Below are 6,451 nucleotides of genomic sequence, written 5' to 3' on the forward strand. Positions count from 1 at the left end.
TCCAAACCAATTAAAGCAAATATAACTATCGTGTTCATACATTATATTGGTATAAATAATCGTACGTTGAAACGTGTCACCTATAATCAGCATGATCGGCAACAAATAATACTGTTCTATCCGAATGATGCATTATGCCAATGGAATGGCGATTTTCTTTTAAAAAAAAAAGCACCGTGTGACAGCCCGCAACGAGTATAAAACTACGATACATTATTTTACCCTATGCACGATGCGTTCCTATTAAGCTTACTCGTACTCTGAATCCTAGTTAGTCGTCTCGGTCTCACTGAGAAATTAGTATCGCCTGATGGATCCATTCCTCACGTTAAAGGCGGCCTTTTATTTTTGAAAAGATCCCGTTGAAAACGCTTTGCGTGAGCATTTAGCTTCAAACTCCCGTACCATATCTCCCTCACTACTACCTCAGTTATCACCGATGTTACAACCTGTATATGGAAACGAATGCTTACGCCAAGAAGGTTTTAACTTCCTAAACACTTTCTAGATATATTAAAAGAGTAGACTAATCAATAGTTGTTCCTGTTTAGATTGAGGTTAGCATAGGAACGAAGGTACTGACAACGCCTCTGGATACTTTCTTTGTTTTGAAATAAACTTGCAATGTCTATGCTGTTCAAGCCCTCGTTACGTTTGTAACAGTGAATGGTCTAAATGATTCTAATAGTTAAGTTAATGTTACGACTAGACCTTCAGGTACTGCAAACGATTAAATTAGATTTACGGAATGATCCAAGATTTTTCATTTGGGTATTCGTAATAGAATAGCAATATTTGCAGCAGAGATTAGGTGATCTTCTTCGAAAATTTAGGGATACCATATCACCGGGATTCAATAACTTACTTGGCACAACTGTTTTTAATATCCACCTGTGTGAAAACCCAAAACCATAGTTTACCATATCTGAATAGGTTTCACCCGCGTCAAGGAGCAGCAATATTGGCACCCATAAAATATAGTGACTGGACTCATTTGGTGGTTTACAAAAACAAGTAAGATGAAAAGATTCGCCTCCGCGTGGACTCAAAAGACGAAAATCAACCAGTAAATCAGATTTTCGAGCTTCGTATATGCATTACCTAATTCATCAATAAATTCCCTCTTCGACCCCATGGTATGGTTCTCTGCTTCCTACGGACTGCGTCTAGCTGACATCTCAGAGGCACTTTATGAGTTTCTACAGGCTAGGGCTGGCTTTGATTGAAATACTGAATCATTTTATTGACCCAACTACTTTTTCCTTATGACCCAGATAAGCCAGTGGTGTTAGCCACGTATCTTACCTAAGAACATATCCGCCATTCTGTTTCAGAATTGTCTAGTTCGAACGAAGGAATAGATTATCATCCTAATCTGCCTCATATTCCCATTTAAGGACGTTAAGGCTACCAAAACAACAATATGCTTAGTATCATCGCCTAGCCTTAGCTATAAAACAGGCAATCTGACAGTTACTTAGAATGGACGAGAAGGTACATATTAACGACGGACAACAAATTACTGTACCTATTTTCATCCTTAACAGAGCAAGTCCAGCTTGAGAACCGTACGTTTATAATATTACGAGATTGTCCTACCGCAATTTACGTACCGTATCCAGTATCGGCGTGTCTTAGGTTATGGTCACATGAACGCATTAACCAGATAAAAAAAATTCAAAGCTCTTGCAAACTGAATAGCAAAAAACAGAATAAATTTTACCAGTGCAAAAGTGAATCAGCTGAAACCAACGTCCCAGTCAAATTATTGAACACGCAAAAATCCTTTACATTAACATTTACGTTAAAACAAACGAGATATTTGAACATATTATTATAGGGTCACATCAGATATCTTGACCCTCATCTCGGATAGCGGTAGCCAGTTCGTTAATAATGAGTTTAAACACTCTCAAAGCCATACTTTTAAATGTTTAGCACCTTAATAGCCCTTCCTTCCTTGCATCCTCGTTTCGTGTCCGGAATGTCTAACGGCAACACCGGTCGTGAGACTCGAAACATAGGGGTTCAAAATGCAGCGGCAGGAACTACCGAAAAGAACCCAGAAAGTGACACTAGGTCAATAATTGTAACAAACGTTGACTATACAAAAGCAGCTACGGAGAAATGACGTTCTAACGGAAAGCCAATATGTAACGATCTCACAAAATGGACTGCGTTCATAAAATTCTAGTGTTCAGGAGGGTTCACTTCAGGTCTAACGGATTAAACCATAAATGGTACACAAATTAAATAAGAACATCTGGACATTAGTCCGCCATAGTGGACTGGCAACGTCCCGGTAAATTTCGACAGCGATGAGTAATATCTTCGGGTCACTATCACTGTAAATCGTTGGGTAGAGTTGACACCGGGATTCCAGCACGAACCTTTGGGAGATGTTATGCTATATAGGACTTGTTCCAGTTGGACCTAAGGTATTAGGCAAAAATAGATTACCCTACCCGCAGACTGCTCGCGGTGTGAGCGAGATAACAAAGCCTTGATATCGTAATTGAATATCGGAAACAAATAACAATATTCTATATGCTAGCATTACGAGTTGTTGCTGGTGGCTCAACGGACATCGAGGTTATGCATGAATATGCTTTTAGCGATGCCAGCTGGTAGCGTACCACCATCATAGCATATTATTCTAACGACGGATTATGAATTAGTGAATGTATTGAGTGGTTGTAGCGTACAAATGTATGCCGTATGACGTGCGCGGTCCTACGATAGTATCGGGTCGTTAAATTAAAGGAGCCGAAAAAAGACTACCTCAATGCAAATACAAGAGATATCGCGATGATCATATCCGCTACGCACCGCTGTGAGAAGTGACTGCTCTAGCCATTCCGAGATAAAGGACCGGCAGCAGTCCCTCAATTTTTTCCTAACAGTCCGCCGTTGAAGGAGCAATAGTACTATTAAGCGCCGCTAGAGACCACCCATGTAGGCGAGGCGTCAGCTCTGAAAATTACACGCATATGTCTTGAGTACTCCAGTCAAGATAGAAAACAATGCAACAAGCAGGCGATCCAGGACCGCAACGCTATGGAAAGTGTCACATCTATCTGTCTACCTGTCTAAAATAATTAAAACACACAATAAGGCAAGTGAACCCGTACAATGAGCAAAGAGAGCTGGGTCGAAGAACAAGCCACACAGCGCGCGTACCGCGGCCCGAGCGGGAGGCGCATCGGCCGCCACTACGACGAACAGAAACGACGACAAGAGAAAAACAGAAAACGTAAAAGTTGCAATAATTCCAGTGATTACTTTCGAGTCAGGGAACTTTGTCGAGAACGGACCCCGCTGACTAGTCGGTCTGGTGGAGTGGATTCACTTAAGCCACTGGGCAACGCCCAACGCTGGATATAAAACAGTCCATGGTGGCCGCTCATGTAGGTAGATGAATCGCGATTCATTTGTTGAAACTGAAAATAAACATTTAACACCGTCCGACGCCTAACCGAACACAATTTTTACCTACACCAGATTTTGCCAAGTCCACAATCTGCGTACGCTGGAAGATATCGACTTCTATTAAGGACTTTCACGTATGCAGCAGCACAGCAGCAGTGACTGCAAGGCTTTCGCCGGTATAATGCTGATGTATGCGATGATATAATAGATTTACATATGGAATATGACGATGATGATGATTACGGCGGAAGAACTAACGGCGAGAACAAAGTATGGCCATCTAATTGCTCGCCGTTGTTTGTCAATTAAGCGTCTGTTGTTCGGTGGCAAGGAAAGCGGGGAAAACAAGGTAATCGAAAGACGCCATTCTCTGATTCGTAGTTAGCCATGTTAGTTATATGAAGTCGGTGTGCTACCTCGGAACTAAATTTTTAATTAGTGCTTCACACATGGAAGCAATTTCTAGAAGACAGAACTTCGTAGCATCATTTGTTTCCCGAGGTGAAATGACATTGTGCTAGATATGCGAAACTGTTTCTGTTGCATTGGCACAATGCGCTGTCCTGCAGGACCTTTTAAGGGCAAGACCTATGTCGTCGAAACGGTCAAAGTAGCCGACACAGTATTTCGATTGAATCGTAACTTTAAACAAACAATTTCTTGCAATAGTAAGTTCTGTACGTCTAGTCACAACCTACGTAGAAGTTCGTAACAAGGGGTATTTTTCGCTGGTAACGATGGAACGACGGCTTTTGAACAACTGCAACTTGTAGTTACCCAAATCTAAAGTTTTGTGAATATAGTGCGAACGTAAAGTGATTAATGTGCCATAAACAAGCACGAGTAGAAAAGCAAAGTTAATTGCGAGAAACTTGCAGTTAGTTGATTGTTTCGAAAAAGCGAGCGATTATGAAAAATGAGTTGGCTTTTTGTCGAGAGATTACGCGACTGTGGTACCCCAGCGCAGCGATCTTATAGCACAAAGAACGAGGTAATTTGATAATAACCATTAATTAATTATGGGCTCTTACATGGTGGTCTACCCACTTCAGCTGGGGCTGCACAATAGGCGTTTCATTGTGGTACGATCAAACGCCTTACGCTGACTTGGACGTTATTGTTATTGCACTAGTTATCAACAACACACTGAGAGAAGGGGACTGAAGTTGACCGCTGAAGCCTTTCTGATGGCCAACACTTACGCCGTTCACGACACAAACGTATATACGTATATGACGGGTAGATGGTCGAACAAGGATTTGGCTTTTGCCATACACCAGTATCGTTTAGCTAGCCCGTCTGGGCGATCCAAAACCCATCGGGGGTTTGCGACGACAACAGAGTGAGTCCTCTGTGTGTAGTTGCTGCCAGTTATAATAGTTGAAACGTCCAATAACAAATGGAGACGAAAAAAGTTTGCCATTTCTTCATTCCCTCCCTCCCTTTCTCGCTCTCTCTCTATAGATATTTATTTATAAATATATATGTTTATTTGTATTTATATAGAGAGTAGGTGTTGCAGCTGCTGGTTGGGGTGACTATTGTTTTGAAAGCAGACAAACAATGTTGAGGCTTCGGTAACATACTGCTTGACTAACCTATGGAACCTACGAGACCTTTTTGAATATTAATTGGTCTAGTTCTTTAAGCACACATAATTATGTATGCTCTTCCACTAGTTGTAAGCTTAGTTGACTAATAAATAATATTGAAAGTGATCCGATGCGACTAGTGTCAACAAAATACTATTATACATCAGGCAATTTTAGATATATGTTACGGGCAGTCACTGTAATTATGTTGATGCTTAATTTTGTACCTGACAACCGGGCAGAGACAATCCAAGGAGCGAATAAAACTTGAAGAACGTTCATTGAGATGATCATCTCTCTACTTAAGGCCTAGGCGGAAAGCGGTCCATTACAATGGTCTGTCTTCCGAGCATTTGGTTTCCTTATAATAATGTGCAAGAAAAAATTCTTATCGGAGGCGCAAGGTAAAGCTATAAAATAGGACTAGGCTGTCTAATGCACTAGTCTCAAAGATCCCATATTAGGGCTTCGAATTTCCTGGTCGATCGAACAGGAAGGAGTCAACGCATACTGGGCAAAATAGCAATCAATACTTCATAGCAGTGTTATTGCAGTGATCAGCGATCAGCGCTTTATTGATCCGTACAATAGATTGCCTCGCTGTACGATGTAAGTTAACTTCCTGTTAATTCAACTACGAGTTCCCCACGAGTGATGCGAAGTTCATTTGAATAATTCGGACAGCAGATAGAACACCTTTCTCGGCATATATTGAGCCGACTTCAAGCAATTGAACCGGCCGCAATAAAGTAATAGGTTCACTTTTCGAGAACAAGAGCCTTTGCGCGCGGAATGGCGGAGCACCACGCTATTTCCGGGTGCCCAAAAGGCAAATCAAATCTCACAGGAGTGTACCATAACTTTGGTTGTGACTGTGATACGTACTTCAATTGTTATTCTTATTAATGGCATCTTTTTTTCCCCCAACAATCTGACTTTTGTGACCCTTGTCTCCAAAAAGCATCGCAGCGTTTCTGATTTTTGACACGGTACGAATGTTAAATTACTCTTCAAAAGATTACATTCCATAAATCGTACGAAAAACATACGAGGAGCGTAAGTTATTTGCCTTTTATACGTTCCGCACGCGCCGCCTCTGTTACATGAACACATCACAACCATTGCCAACATGAAGATTACTAACTCTGCCTTTGTTAAAGACATTACGCGCTAATGAGTCACCCCTCATAGGCGTTAGGATGTCACCAGTAAAATGAAAACAAACAAACAAACAAACAAACAAACAAGATTTGACATAGCACATCGCATTATTTCGAAGCCTATCTTTGGCTATGTAAAATGTTTACTCTGCATTTTCACAGGCCGACTATTCACGACTCCAAGTTCGACCTTCGAAGCCACGTTCTCAGAGCGCGACTTAAGTGATTATACATGGCCGCGGCTTATGAAACAATGGCCGAGACAAAATA

This window comes from Varroa jacobsoni, unplaced genomic scaffold, assembly GCF_002532875.2.
Source record: "Varroa jacobsoni isolate VJ856 unplaced genomic scaffold, vjacob_1.0 scaffold_621, whole genome shotgun sequence".
Classification (NCBI taxonomy): domain Eukaryota; kingdom Metazoa; phylum Arthropoda; class Arachnida; order Mesostigmata; family Varroidae; genus Varroa; species Varroa jacobsoni.